General features: G+C 37.9%; 14 non-coding genes across 14 annotated transcripts; all 14 read right to left on the bottom strand.

The window, feature by feature from the left end:
• Window positions 1-144: 144 nt before the first annotated feature.
• Window positions 145-216, bottom strand: TRNAC-GCA (transfer RNA cysteine (anticodon GCA)). Its single transcript has one exon. It is a non-coding gene; the product is annotated as a tRNA-Cys (tRNA).
• A 1,012-nt stretch (window positions 217-1,228) lies between these two features.
• Window positions 1,229-1,300, bottom strand: TRNAC-GCA (transfer RNA cysteine (anticodon GCA)). Its single transcript has one exon. It is a non-coding gene; the product is annotated as a tRNA-Cys (tRNA).
• A 1,010-nt stretch (window positions 1,301-2,310) lies between these two features.
• TRNAC-GCA (transfer RNA cysteine (anticodon GCA)) lies at window positions 2,311-2,382 on the bottom strand. Its single transcript has one exon. It is a non-coding gene; the product is annotated as a tRNA-Cys (tRNA).
• Window positions 2,383-3,394: 1,012 nt separating this feature from the next.
• TRNAC-GCA (transfer RNA cysteine (anticodon GCA)) lies at window positions 3,395-3,466 on the bottom strand. The gene has a single exon. It is a non-coding gene; the product is annotated as a tRNA-Cys (tRNA).
• A 1,012-nt stretch (window positions 3,467-4,478) lies between these two features.
• TRNAC-GCA (transfer RNA cysteine (anticodon GCA)) lies at window positions 4,479-4,550 on the bottom strand. Its single transcript has one exon. It is a non-coding gene; the product is annotated as a tRNA-Cys (tRNA).
• Window positions 4,551-5,561: 1,011 nt separating this feature from the next.
• Window positions 5,562-5,633, bottom strand: TRNAC-GCA (transfer RNA cysteine (anticodon GCA)). Its single transcript has one exon. It is a non-coding gene; the product is annotated as a tRNA-Cys (tRNA).
• A 1,012-nt stretch (window positions 5,634-6,645) lies between these two features.
• TRNAC-GCA (transfer RNA cysteine (anticodon GCA)) lies at window positions 6,646-6,717 on the bottom strand. The gene has a single exon. It is a non-coding gene; the product is annotated as a tRNA-Cys (tRNA).
• Window positions 6,718-7,729: 1,012 nt separating this feature from the next.
• TRNAC-GCA (transfer RNA cysteine (anticodon GCA)) lies at window positions 7,730-7,801 on the bottom strand. Its single transcript has one exon. It is a non-coding gene; the product is annotated as a tRNA-Cys (tRNA).
• Window positions 7,802-8,812: 1,011 nt separating this feature from the next.
• Window positions 8,813-8,884, bottom strand: TRNAC-GCA (transfer RNA cysteine (anticodon GCA)). Its single transcript has one exon. It is a non-coding gene; the product is annotated as a tRNA-Cys (tRNA).
• A 1,012-nt stretch (window positions 8,885-9,896) lies between these two features.
• On the bottom strand, window positions 9,897-9,968 carry TRNAC-GCA (transfer RNA cysteine (anticodon GCA)). Its single transcript has one exon. It is a non-coding gene; the product is annotated as a tRNA-Cys (tRNA).
• A 1,010-nt stretch (window positions 9,969-10,978) lies between these two features.
• TRNAC-GCA (transfer RNA cysteine (anticodon GCA)) lies at window positions 10,979-11,050 on the bottom strand. The gene has a single exon. It is a non-coding gene; the product is annotated as a tRNA-Cys (tRNA).
• Window positions 11,051-12,062: 1,012 nt separating this feature from the next.
• On the bottom strand, window positions 12,063-12,134 carry TRNAC-GCA (transfer RNA cysteine (anticodon GCA)). Its single transcript has one exon. It is a non-coding gene; the product is annotated as a tRNA-Cys (tRNA).
• A 1,011-nt stretch (window positions 12,135-13,145) lies between these two features.
• Window positions 13,146-13,217, bottom strand: TRNAC-GCA (transfer RNA cysteine (anticodon GCA)). The gene has a single exon. It is a non-coding gene; the product is annotated as a tRNA-Cys (tRNA).
• A 1,011-nt stretch (window positions 13,218-14,228) lies between these two features.
• Window positions 14,229-14,300, bottom strand: TRNAC-GCA (transfer RNA cysteine (anticodon GCA)). Its single transcript has one exon. It is a non-coding gene; the product is annotated as a tRNA-Cys (tRNA).
• Window positions 14,301-14,994: the final 694 nt, after the last annotated feature.

Consider the following 14,994-nt stretch of genomic DNA (forward strand, 5'->3'; position numbering starts at 1 on the left):
CTGCATTTACTCACAGGTTTTGAGCAGCAAACTCTGTAATGATATTAAAGTGCAATATCCAAGGGAACACTGACTCTGTCAAAGATGATCCAAAAGGAATTGATGAAAAGTCCCAACTACAAACAACAGAATCAAAATAGTCTGAGGGGACACCCGGATTTGAACCAGGGACCTCTTGATCTGCAGTCAAATGCTCTACCACTGTGCTATATCCCCATCTTTTCAGTAAAATCAGAATGACATAATATCAGTACATCATGAAAGAGTGAGAGGATCATGCTAAGTTGTGCCGGAAAGTACAGGCTTGAAACTGTGGAACAGGAGAAGTAGTCCTTAATATTATTTATTAAAGTAAAACTGGCTCATTTAAAAAACAGATTAATTTGTTTCATTGCTATTTTATTTGTATTTGCAGTGGTACATAAGACCAATTCCTCTACATACAATGATTGTTTTGAAACATTCTTAAAGCGGAAGAGGTTTTTACATGACACATTATCATTTGATGATTGGTTACCACAATCACCGAGATGGTGGTGAAGTATGAATGTTTTTTGGCCAAATTAGGGAGGAAAAACATTTCTACATACCACTACAATTCGGTATTTGGAAGGAACACCCAAACACCCCTTTCAAGTACCTTCGATTTAATACATCAAAAAAAGCCACTTTGTGCTTGCAACTGGCCTGATTCTTCAGACCAGCCTTCTTGCAACTGCAACAAGGGTTTGTACATCTTGCACGTAGGCAGAGCTTTCAAGGAGAAATTAAATAGTTCCTACGTTGCACAAAAATGAAGTGCTTCAAACAAGCACATACTTTTAATGCACAGGGAAAAGGTGGAATATATGTAAGACTGAGGACACAGGTGAAATGAGAAACAGACTGACTGCATCGCTGCACAGTATTCTAAGCCATTTCTTTAGTGCGATTCAAGAAAGCATCAAACAGTATAACAAATTTGTCAATTTGTTTCATAGTCCATTCCCTTTCTTTAGTGCTGTAAAAGGAAGAGCCAAATTCCAAAATAGATCAATGATCTTTCAGAAATTTCCCAAAGGGAATACCAAGCCGAGTGTTAAAACTCCATTTACTCACAGGTTTTGAGCAGCAAACTCTGTAATGCTATTAAAGTGCAATATCCAAGGGAACACTGACTCTGTCAAAGATGATCCAAAAGGAATTGATGAAAAGTCCCAACTACAAACAACAGAATCAAAATAGCCTGAGGGGACACCCGGATTTGAACCAGGGACCTCTTGATCTGCAGTCAAATGCTCTACCACTGAGCTATATCCCCAGCTTTTCAGTAAAATCAGAATGACATAATATCAGTACATCATGAAAGAGTGAGAGGATCATGCTAAGTTGTGCCGGAAAGTACAGGCTTGAAACTGTGGAACAGGAGAAGTAGTCCTTAATATTATTTATTAAAGTAAAACTGGATCATTTAAAAAACAGATAAATTTTTTCATTGCTATTTTATTTAAATAGGCCGTGGTACATAAGACAAATGCCTCTACATACAATGATTGTTTTGAAACATTCTTAAAGGGGAAGAGGTTTTTACGTGACACATTATCATTTGATGATTGGTTACCACAATCACCGAGATGGTGGTGAAGTATGATTGTTTTTTGGCCAAATTACGATGGAAAAACATTTCTACATACCACTACAATTCGGTATTTGGAAGGAACACCCAAACACCCCTTTCAAGTACCTTCAATTTAATACATCAAAAAAAGCCACTTTGTGCTTGCAACTGGCCTGATTCTTCAGACCAGCCTTCTTGCAACTGCAACGAGGGTTTGAACATCTTGCACGTAGGCAGAGCTTTCAAGGAGAAAATAAATAGTTCCTAATTTGCACAAAAATGAAGTCCTTCAAACAAACACATACTTTGTATGGACAGAGAAGAGATGGAATATATGTAAGACTGAGGACACAGGTGTAATGAGAAATAGATTGATTGCATAGCTGCCCAGTATTCTAAGCCATTTCTTTAGTGCGATTCAAGAGAGCACCAAACAGTATAACAAATTTGTCAATTGGTTTCATAGTCCATTCCCTTTGTTTAGAGCTGTGAAAGGTAGAGCCGAATTCCAAAATAGATCAATGATGTTTCAGAAATTTCCCATAGGGAATACCAAGCCCAGTGTAAAAAATGCAGTTACTCACAAGTTTTAATCAGCAAAACTGTAATGTTATTAAAGTCTAACATCCAAGGGAACACTGACTCTGTCAAAGATGATCCAAATGGGATTCATGAAAATTCCCAACTACAAACAGCAGATTCAAAATAGTATGAGGGGACACCCGGATTTGAACCAAGGACCTCTTGATCTGCAGTCAAATGCTCTACCACTGAGCTATATCCCCAGCTGTCAGCCAAGATCAGAATGACAATATATCAGTACATCATGAAAGAGTGAGAGGATCATGCTAAGTTGTGCCGGAAAGTACAACCTTGAAACCGTGGAACTGTAGAAGTAGTTCTTAATATTATGTATTAAAGGAAAAATGGATCATTAAAAAAAATATATGTATTTGTTTGATTGGTATTTTATTTGAATAGGCAGTGGTACATAGGACCAATGCCTGCACTTAAAATGTTTGTTTTGAAACATTCTCAAAGGGGAAGAGGTTTTTACGGGATACCTTATTGTTTCATGTTTGGTTACCACAATCACTCAGATGGTGATGAAGTATGATTGTTTTGGGCCACATTACGGTGGAAAAACATTTCTACATACCACTACAATTCGGTATTTGGAAGGTACACCCAAACACCCCTTTCACGGACCTTCGATTTAAAACATCAGAAAAAGCCACTTTGTGCTTGCAAAATGCCTGATTCTTCAGGCCAGCCTTCTTGCAACTGCAACAATGGTTCGTACATCTTGCACGTAGGCAGAGCATTTAAGAAGAAATTAAATAGTTCCTATGTTGCACAAAAATGAAGTGCTTCAAACAAGCACATACTTTGGATGCACAGGGAAAAGGTGGAATATATGTAAGACTGAGGACACAGGTGAAATGAGAAATAGACTGACTGCATCGCTGCACAGTATTCTAAGCCATTTCTTTAGTGCGATTCAAGAAAGCACCAAACAGTATAACAAATTTGTCAATTTATTTCATAGTCCATTCCCTTTCTCTCGTGCTGTAAAAGGAAGAGCCAAATTCCAAAATAGATCAATGATCTTTCAGAAAGTTCCCAAAGGGAACACCAAGCCGAGTGTTAAAACTGCATTTACTCACAGGTTTTGAGCAGCAAACTCTGTAATGATATTAAAGTGCAATATCCAAGGGAACACTGACTTTGTCAAAGATGATACAAAAGGAATTGATGAAAAGTCCCAACTACAAACAACAGATTCAAAATAGTCTGAGGGGACACCCGGATTTGAACCAGGGACCTCTTGATCTGCAGTCAAATGCTCTACCACTGAGCTATATCCCCAGCTTTTCAGTAAAATCAGAATGACATAATATCAGTACATCATGAAAGAGTGAGAGGATCATGCTAAGTTGTGCCGGAAAGTACAGGCTTGAAACTGTGGAACAGGAGAAGTAGTCCTTAATATTATTTATTAAAGTAAAACTGGCTCATTTAAAAAACAGATTAATTTGTTTCATTGCTATTTTATTTGAATAGGCAGTGGTACATAAGACCAATGCCTCTACATACAATGATTGTTTTGAAACATTCTTAAAGCGGAAGAGGTTTTTACATGACACATTATCATTTGATGATTGGTTACCACAATCACCGAGATGGTGGTGAAGTATGAATGTTTTTTGGCCAAATTACGGAGGAAAAACATTTCTACATACCACTACAATTCAGTATTTGGAAGGAACACCCAAACACCTCTTTCAAGTACCTTCGATTTAATACATCAAAAAAAGCCACTTTGTGCTTGCAACTGGCCTGATTCTTCAGACCAGCCTTCTTGCAACTGCAACGAGGGTTTGTACATCTTGCACGTAGGCAGAGCTTTCAAGGAGAAATTAAATTGTTCCTACGTTGCACAAAAATGAAGTGCTTCAAACAAGCACATACTTTTAATGCACAGGGAAAAGGTGGAATATATGTAAGACTGAGGACACAGGTGAAATGAGAAATAGACTGACTGCATCGCTGCACAGTATTCTAAGCCATTTCTTTAGTGCGATTCAAGAAAGCATCAAACAGTATAACAAATTTGTCAATTTGTTTCATAGTCCATTCCCTTTCTTTAGGTCTGTAAAAGGAAGAGCCAAATTCAAAAAAAGATCAATGATCTTTCAGAAAGTTCCCAAAGGGAACACCAAGCCGAGTGTTAAAACTGCATTTACTCACAGGTTTTGAGCAGCAAACTCGGTAATGCTATTAAAGTGCAATATCCAAGGGAACACTGACTCTGTAATAGATGATCCAAAAGGAATTGATGAAAAGTCCCAACTACAAACAACAGAATCAAAATAGTGTGAGGGGACACCCGGATTTGAACCAGGGACCTCTTGATCTGCAGTCCAATGCTCTACCACTGAGCTATATCCCCAGCTTTTCAGAAAAATTAGAATGACATAATATCAGTACATCATGAAAGAGTGAGAGGATCATGCTAAGTTGTGCCGGAAAGTACAGGCTTGAAACTGTGGAACAGGAGAAGTAGTCCTTAATATTATTTATTAAAGTAAAACTGGATCATTTAAAAAACAGATTAATTTGTTTCATTGCTATTTTATTTGAATAGGCAGTGGTACATAGGACCAATGCCTCTACATACAATGATTGTTTTGAAACATTCTTAAAGCGGAAGAGGTTTTTACATGACACATTATCATTTGATGATTGGTTACCACAATCACCGAGATGGTGATGAAGTATGAATGTTTTTTGGCCAAATTACGGAGGAAAACCATTTCTACATACCACTACAATTCGGTATTTGGAAGGAACACCCAAACACCCCTTTCAAGTACCATCGATTTAATACATCAAAAAAAGCCACTTTGTGCTTGCAACTGGCCTGATTCTTCAGACCAGCCTTCTTGCAACTGCAACGAGGGTTTGTACATCTTGCACGTAGGCAGAGCTTTCAAGGAGAAATTAAATAGTTCCTAAGTTGCACAAAAATGAAGTGCTTCAAACAAACACATACTTTGTATGGACAGAGAAGAGATGGAATATATGTAAGACTGAGGACACATGTGTAATGAGAAATAGATTGATTGCATAGCTGCCCAGTATTCTAAGCCATTTCTTTAGTGCGATTCAAGAGAGCACCAAACAGTATAACAAATTTGTCAATTGGTTTCATAGTCCATTCCCTTTGTTTAGAGCTGTGAAAGGTAGAGCCGAATTCCAAAATAGATCAATGATGTTTCAGAAATTTCCCATAGGGAATACCAAGCCCAGTGTAAAAAATGAAGTTACTCAGTAGTTTTAATCAGCAACACTGTAATGGTATTAAAGTGTAACATCCAAGGGAACACTGACTCTGTCAAAGATGATCCAAATGGGATTCATGAAAATTCCCAACTACAAACTGCAGATTCAAAATAGTATGAGGGGACACCCGGATTTGAACCAGGGACCTCTTGATCTGCAGTCAAATGCTCTACCACTGAGCTATATCCCTAGCTGTCAGCCAACATCAGAATGACAATATATCAGTACATCATGAAAGAGTGAGAGGATCATGCTAAGTTGTGCCGGAAAGTACAACCTTGAAACTGTGGAACTGTAGAAGTAGTTCTTAATATTATTTATTAAAGGAAAAATGGATCATTAAAAAAAATATATGTATTTGTTTGATTGGTATTTTATTTGAGTAGGCAGTGGTACATAGGACCAATGCCTGCACTTAAAATGTTTGTTTTGAAACATTCTCAAAGGGGAAGAGGTTTTTACGGGATACCTTATTGTTTCATGTTTGGTTACCACAATCACTCAGATGGTGATGAAGTGTGATTGTTTTGGGCCACATTACGGTGGAAAAACATTTCTACATACCACTACAATTCGGTATTTGGAAGGTACACACAAACACCCCTTTCACGGACCTTCGATTTAAAACATCAGAAAAAGCCACTTTGTGCTTGCAAATGGCCTGATTCTTCAGGCCAGCCTTCTTGCAACTGCAACAATGGTTCGTACATCTTGCACGTAGACAGAGCATTTAAGGAGAAATTAAATAGTTCCTACGTTGCACAAAAATGAAGTGCTTCAAACAAGCACATACTTTGGATGCACAGGGAAAAGGTGGAATATATGTAAGACTGAGGACACAGGTGAAATGAGAAATAGACTGACTGCATCGCTGCACAGTATTCTAAGCCATTTCTTTAGTGCGATTCAAGAAAGCACCAAACAGTATAACAAATTTGTCAATTTATTTCATAGTCCATTCCCTTTCTCTCGTGCTGTAAAAGGAAGAGCCAAATTCCAAAATAGATCAATGATCTTTCAGAAAGTTCCCAAAGGGAACACCAAGCCGAGTGTTAAAACTGCATTTACTCACAGGTTTTGAGCAGCAAACTCTGTAATGATATTAAAGTGCAATATCCAAGGGAACACTGACTTTGTCAAAGATGATACAAAAGGAATTGATGAAAAGTCCCAACTACAAACAACAGAATCAAAATAGTCTGAGGGGACACCCGGATTTGAACCAGGGACCTCTTGATCTGCAGTCAAATGCTCTACCACTGAGCTATATCCCCAGCTTTTCAGTAAAATCAGAATGACATAATATCAGTACATCATGAAAGAGTGAGAGGATCATGCTAAGTTGTGCCGGAAAGTACAGGCTTGAAACTGTGGAACAGGAGAAGTAGTCCTTAATATTATTTATTAAAGTAAAACTGGCTCATTTAAAAAACAGATTAATTTGTTTCATTGCTATTTTATTTGAATAGGCAGTGGTACATAAGACCAATGCCTCTACATACAATGATTGTTTTGAAACATTCTTAAAGCGGAAGAGGTTTTTACATGACACATTATCATTTGATGATTGGTTACCACAATCACCGAGATGGTGGTGAAGTATGAATGTTTTTTGGCCAAATTACGGAGGAAAAACATTTCTACATACCACTACAATTCAGTATTTGGAAGGAGCACCCAAACACCTCTTTCAAGTACCTTCGATTTAATACATCAAAAAAAGCCACTTTGTGCTTGCAACTGGCCTGATTCTTCAGACCAGCCTTCTTGCAACTGCAACGAGGGTTTGTACATCTTGCACGTAGGCAGAGCTTTCAAGGAGAAATTAAATTGTTCCTACGTTGCACAAAAATGAAGTGCTTCAAACAAGCACATACTTTTAATGCACAGGGAAAAGGTGGAATATATGTAAGACTGAGGACACAGGTGAAATGAGAAATAGACTGACTGCATCGCTGCACAGTATTCTAAGCCATTTCTTTAGTGCGATTCAAGAAAGCATCAAACAGTATAACAAATTTGTCAATTTGTTTCATAGTCCATTCCCTTTCTTTAGTGCTGTAAAAGGAAGAGCCAAATTCCAAAATAGATCAATGATCTTTCAGAAATTTCCCAAAGGGAATACCAAGCCGAGTGTTAAAACTCCATTTACTCACAGGTTTTGAGCAGCAAACTCTGTAATGATATTAAAGTGCAATATCCAAGGGAACACTGACTCTGTCAAAGATGATCCAAAAGGAATTGATGAAAAGTCCCAACTACAAACAACAGAATCAAAATAGTCTGAGGGGACACCCGGATTTGAACCAGGGACCTCTTGATCTGCAGTCAAATGCTCTACCACTGAGCTATATCCCCAGCTTTTCAGTAAAGTCAGAATGACATAATATCAGTACATCATGAAAGAGTGAGAGGATCATGCTAAGTTGTGCCGGAAAGTACAGGCTTGAAACTGTGGAACAGGAGAAGTAGTCCTTAATATTATTTATTAAAGTAAAACTGGATCATTTAAAAAACAGATTAATTTGTTTCATTGCTATTTTATTTGAATAGGCAGTGGTACATAAGACCAATGCCTCTACATACAATGATTGTTTTGAAACATTCTTAAAGGGGAAGAGGTTTTTACGTGACACATTATCATTTCATGATTGGTTACCTCAATCACCGAGATGGTGGTGAAGTATGATTGTTTTTTGGCCAAATTACGGAGGAAAAACATTTCTACATACCACTACAATTCGGTATGTGGAAGGAACACCCAAACACCCCTTTCAAGTACCTTCGATTTAATACATCAAAAAAAGCCACTTTGTGCTTGCAACTGGCCTGATTCTTCAGACCAGCCTTCTTGCAACTGCAACGAGGGTTTGAACATCTTGCACGTAGGCAGAGCTTTCAAGGAGAAATTAAATAGTTCCTAAGTTGCACAAAAATGAAGTGCTTCAAACAAACACATACTTTGTATGGACAGAGAAGAGATGGAATATATGTAAGACTGAGGACACAGGTGTAATGAGAAATAGATTGATTGCATAGCTGCCCAGTATTCTAAGCCATTTCTTTAGTGCGATTCAAGAGAGCACCAAACAGTATAACAAATTTGTCAATTGGTTTCATAGTCCATTCCCTTTGTTTAGAGCTGTGAAAGGTAGAGCCGAATTCCAAAATAGATCAATGATGTTTCAGAAATTTCCCATAGGGAATACCAAGCCCAGTGTAAAAAATGCAGTTACTCACAAGTTTTAATCAGCAACACTGTAATGGTATTAAAGTGTAACATCCAAGGGAACACTGACTCTGTCAAAGATGATCCAAATGGGATTCATGAAAATTCCCAACTACAAACAGCAGATTCAAAATAGTATGAGGGGACACCCGGATTTGAACCAGGGACCTCTTGATCTGCAGTCAAATGCTCTACCACTGAGCTATATCCCCAGCTGTCAGCTAAGATCAGAATGACAATATATCAGTACATCATGAAAGAGTGAGAGGATCATGCTAAGTTGTGCCGGAAAGTACAACCTTGAAACTGTGGAACTGTAGAAGTAGTTCTTAATATTATTTATTAAAGGAAAAACTGATCATTAAAAAAAATATATGTATTTGTTTGATTGGTGTTTTATTTGAATACGCAGTGGTACATAGGACCAATGCCTGCACTTAAAATGTTTGTTTTGAAACATTCTCAAAGGGGAAGAGGTTTTTACGGGATACCTTAATGTTTCATGTTTGGTTACCACAATCACTCAGATGGTGATGAAGTATGATTGTTTTGGGCCACATTACGGTGGAAAAACATTTCTACATACCACTACAATTCGGTATTTGGAAGGTACACCCAAACACCCCTTTCACAGACCTTCGATTTAAAACATCAGAAAAAGCCACTTTGTGCTTGCAAATGGCCTGATTCTTCAGGCCAGCCTTCTTGCAACTGCAACAATGGTTCGTACATCTTGCACGTAGGCAGAGCATTTAAGGAGAAATTAAATAGTTCCTACGTTGCACAAAAATGAAGTGCTTCAAACAAGCACATACTTTGGATGCACAGGGAAAAGGTGGAATATATGTAAGACTGAGGACACAGGTGAAATGAGAAATAGACTGACTGCATCGCTGCACAGTATTCTAAGCCATTTCTTTAGTGCGATTCAAGAAAGCACCAAACAGTATAACAAATTTGTCAATTTATTTCATAGTCCATTCCCTTTCTTTAGTGCTGTAAAAGGAAGAGCCAAATTCCAAAATAGATCAATGATCTTTCAGAAAGTTCCCAAATGGAACACCAAGCCGAGTGTTAAAACTGCATTTACTCACAGGTTTTGAGCAGCAAACTCTGTAATGATATTAAAGTGCAATATCCAAGGGAACACTGACTCTGTCAAAGATGATCCAAAAGAAATTGATGAAAAGTCCCAACTACAAACAACAGAATCAAAATAGTCAGAGGGGACACCCGGATTTGAACCAGGGACCTCTTGATCTGCAGTCAAATGCTCTACCACTGAGCTATATCCCCAGCAGTTCAGTAAAATTAGAATGACATAATATCAGTACATCATGAAAGAGTGAGAGGATCATGCTAAGTTGTGCCGGAAAGTACAGGCTTGAAACTGTGGAATAGGAGAAGTAGTCCTTAATATTATTTATTAAAGTAAAACTGGATCATTTAAAAAACAGATTAATTTGTTTCATTGCTATTTTATTTGAAAAGGCAGTGGTACATAAGACCAATGCCTCTACATACAATGATTGTTTTGAAACATTCTTAAAGGGGAAGAGGTTTTTACGTGACACATTATCATTTGATGATTGGTTACCACAATCACCGAGATGGTGGTGAAGTATGATTGTTTTTTGGCCAAATTACGGAGGAAAAACATTTCTACATACCACTACAATTCGGTATTTGGAAGGAACACCCAAACACCCCTTTCAAGTACCTTCGATTTAATACATCAAAAAAAGCCACTTTGTGCTTGCAACTGGCCTGATTCTTCAGACCAGCCTTCTTGCAACTGCAACGAGGGTTTGAACATCTTGCACGTAGGCAGAGCTTTCAAGGAGAAATTAAATAGTTCCTACGTTGCACAAAAATGAAGTGCTTCAAACAAGCACATACTTTTAATGCACAGGGAAAAGGTGGAATATATGTAAGACTGAGGACACAGGTGAAATGAGAAATAGACGGACTGCATCACTGCACAGTATTCTAAGCCATTTCTTTAGTGCGATTCAAGAAAGCACCAAACAGTATAACAAATTTGTCAATTTATTTCATAGTCCATTCCCTTTCTTTAGTGCTGTAAAAGGAAGAGCCAAATTCCAAAATAGATCAATGATCTTTCAGAAAGTTCCCAAATGGAACACCAAGCCGAGTGTTAAAACTGCATTTACTAACAGGTTTTGAGCAGCAAACTCTGTAATGATATTAAAGTGCAATATCCAAGGGAACACTGACTGTCAAAGATGATCCAAAAGGAATTGATGAAAAGTCCCAACTACAAACAACAGAATCAAAATAGTCTGAGGGGACACCCGGATTTGAACCAGGGACCTCTTGATCTGCAGTCAAATGCTCTACCACTGAGCTATATCCCCAGCTTTTCAGTAAAATCAGAATGACATAATATCAGTACATCATGAAAGAGTGAGAGGATCATGCTAAGTTGTGCCGGAAAGTACAGGCTTGAAACTGTGGAACAGGAGAAGTAGTCCCGAATATTATTTATTAAAGTAAAACTGGATCATTTAAAAAACAGATTAATTTGTTTCATTGCTATTTTATTTGAATAGGCAGTGGTACATAAGACCAATGCCTCTACATACAATGATTGTTTTGAAACATTCTTAAAGGGGAAGAGGTTTTTATGTGACACATTATCATTTGATGATTGGTTACCACAATCACCGAGATGGTGGTGAAGTATGATTGTTTTTTGGCCAAATTACAGAGGAAAAACATTTCTACATACCACTACAATTCGGTATTTGGAAGGAACACCCAAACACCCCTTTCAAGTACCTTCGATTTAATACATCAAAAAAAGCCACTTTGTGCTTGCAACTGGCCTGATTCTTCAGACCAGCCTTCTTGCAACTGCAACGAGGGTTTGAACATCTTGCACGTAGGCAGAGCTTTCAAGGAGAAATTAAATAGTTCCTACGTTGCACAAAAATGAAGTGCTTCAAACAAGCACATACTTTTATTGCACAGGGAAAAGGTGGAATATATGTAAGACTGAGGATACAGGTGAAATGAGAAATAGACTGACTGCATCACTGCACAGTATTCTAAGCCATTTCTTTAGTGCGATTCAAGAGAGCACCAAACAGTATAACAAATTTGTCAATTTGTTTCATAGTCCATTCCCTTTCTTTAGTGCTGTATAAGGAAGAGCCAAATTCCAAAATAGATCAATGATCTTTCAGAAATTTCCCAAAGGGAATACCAAGCCGAGTGCTAAAACTCCATTTACTCACAGGTTTTGAGCAGCAAACTATGTAATGCTATTAAAGTGCAATAACCAAGGGAACACTGACTCTGTCAAAGATGATCCAAAAGGAATTGATGAAAAGTCCCAACTACAAACAACAGAATCAAAATAGTCTGAGGGGACACCCGGATTTGAACCAGGGACCTCTTGATCTGCAGTCAAATACTCTACCACTGAGCTATATCCCCAGCTTTTCAGTAAAATCAGAATGACATAATATCAGTACATCATGAAAGAGTGAGAGGATCATGCTAAGTTGTGCCGGAAAGTACAGGCTTGAAACTGTGGAACAGGAGAAGTAGTAGTTAATATTATTTATTAAAGGAAAGCTGTATCATTTAAAAAACGGATTAATTTGTTTCATTGCTATTTTATTTGAATAGGCAGTGGTACATAAGACCAATGCCTCTACATACAATGATTGTTTTGAAACATTCTTAAAGGGGAAGAGGTTTTTACGTGACACATTATCATTTGATGATTGGTTACCACAATCACCGAGATGGTGGTGAAGTATGATAGTTTTTTGGCCAAATTACGATGGAAAAACATTTCTACATACCACTACAATTCGGTATTTGGAAGGAACACCCAAACACCCCTTTCAAGTACCTTCGATTTAATACATCAAAAAAAGCCACTTTGTGCTTGCAACTGGCCTGATTCTTCAGACCAGCCTTCTTGCAACTGCAACGAGGGTTTGTACATCTTGCACGTAGGCAGAGCTTTCAAGGAGAAATTAAATAGTTCCTAAGTTGCACAAAAATGAAGTGCTTCAAACAAACACATACTTTGTATGGACAGAGAAGAGATGGAATATATGTAAGACTGAGGACACAGGTGTAATGAGAAATAGATTGATTGCATAGCTGCCCAGTATTCTAAGCCATTTCTTTAGTGCGGTTCAAGAGAGCACCAAACAGTATAACAAATTTGTCAATTGGTTTCATAGTCCATTCCCTTTGTTTAGAGCTGTGAAAGGTAGAGCCGAATTCCAAAATAGATCAATGATGTTTCAGAAATTTCCCATAGGGAATACCAAGCCCAGTGTAAAAAATGCAGTTACTCACAAGTTTTAATCAGCAACACTGTAATGGTATTAAAGTGTAACATCCAAGGGAACACTGACTCTGTCAAAGATGATCCAAATGGGATTCATGAAAATTCCCAACTACAAACAGCAGATTCAAAATAGTATGAGGGGACACCCGGATTCGAACCAGGGACCTCTTTATCTGCAGTCAAATGCTCTACCACTGAGCTATATCCCCAGCTGTCAGCCAAGATCAGAATGACAATATATCAGTACATCATGAAAGAGTGAGAGGATCATGCTAAGTTGTGCCGGAAAGTACAACCTTGAAACTGTGGAACTGTAGAAGTAGTTCTTAATATTATTTATTAAAGGAAAAATGGATCATTAAAAAAATATATGTATTTGTTTGATTGGTATTTTATTTGAATAGGCAGTGGTACATAGGACCAATGCCTGCACTTAAAATGTTTGTTTTGAAACAATCTCAAAGGGGAAGAGGTTTTTACGGGATACCTTATTGTTTCATGTTTGGTTACCACAATCACTCAGATGGTGATGAAGTATGATTGTTTTGGGCCACATTACGGTGGAAAAACATTTCTACATACCACTGCAATTCGGTATTTGGAAGGTACACCCAAACACCCCTTTCACGGACCTTCGATTTAAAACATCAGAAAAAGCCACTTTGTGCTTGCAAATGGCCTGATTCTTCAGGCCAGCCTTCTTGCAACTGCAACAATGGTTCGTACATCTTGCACGTAGGCAGAGCATTTAAGGAGAAATTAAATAGTTCCTACGTTGCACAAAAATGAAGTGCTTCAAACAAGCACATACTTTTAATGCACAGGGAAAAGGTGGAATATATGTAAGACTGAGGACACAGGTGAAATGAGAAATAGACTGACTGCATCGCTGCACAGTATTCTAAGCCATTTCTTTAGTGCGATTCAAGAAAGCACCAAACAGTATAACAAATTTGTCAATTTGTTTCATAGTCCATTCCCTTTCTTTAGGTCTGTAAAAGGAAGAGCCAAATTCAAAAAAAGATCAATGATCTTTCAGAAAGTTCCCAAAGGGAACACCAAGCCGAGTGTTAAAACTGCATTTACTCACAGGTTTTGAGCAGCAAACTCGGTAATGCTATTAAAGTGCAATATCCAAGGGAACACTGACTCTGTCATAGATGATCCAAAAGGAATTGATGAAAAGTCCCAACTACAAACAACAGTATCAAAATAGTGTGAGGGGACACCCGGATTTGAACCAGGGACCTCTTGATCTGCAGTCAAATGCTCTACCACTGAACTATATCCCCAGCTTTTCAGAAATATTAGAATGACATAATATCAGTACATCATGAAAGAGTGAGAGGATCATGCTAAGTTGTGCCGGAAAGTACAGGCTTGAAACTGTGGAACAGGAGAAGTAGTCCTTAATATTATTTATTAAAGTAAAACTGGATCATTTAAAAAACAGATGAATTTTTTCATTGCTATTTTATTTGAATAGGCCGTGGTACATAAGACCAATGCCTCTACATACAATGATTGTTTTGAAACATTCTTGAAGGGGAAGAGGTTTTTACGTGACACATTATCATTTGATGATTGGTTACCACAATCACCGAGATGGTGGTGAAGTATGATTGTTTTTTGGCCAAATTACGATGGAAAAACATTTCTACATACCACTACAATTCGGTATTTGGAAGGAACACCCAAACACCCCTTTCAAGTACCTTCAATTTAATACATCAAAAAAAGCCACTTTGTGCTTGCAACTGGCCTGATTCTTCAGACCAGCCTTCTTGCAACTGCAACGAGGGTTTGAACATCTTGCACGTAGGCAGAGCTTTCAAGGAGAAATTAAATAGTTCCTACGTTGCACAAAAATGAAGTGCTTCAAACAAGCACATACTTTTAATGCACAGGGAAAAGGTGGAATATATGTAAGACTGAGGACACAGGTGAAATGAGAAATAGACGGACTGCATCACTGCACAGTATTCT

Source organism: Lissotriton vulgaris, chromosome 1_1 (genome assembly GCF_964263255.1).
Source record: "Lissotriton vulgaris chromosome 1_1, aLisVul1.2, whole genome shotgun sequence".
NCBI classification, from domain to species: Eukaryota; Metazoa; Chordata; class Amphibia; order Caudata; family Salamandridae; genus Lissotriton; species Lissotriton vulgaris.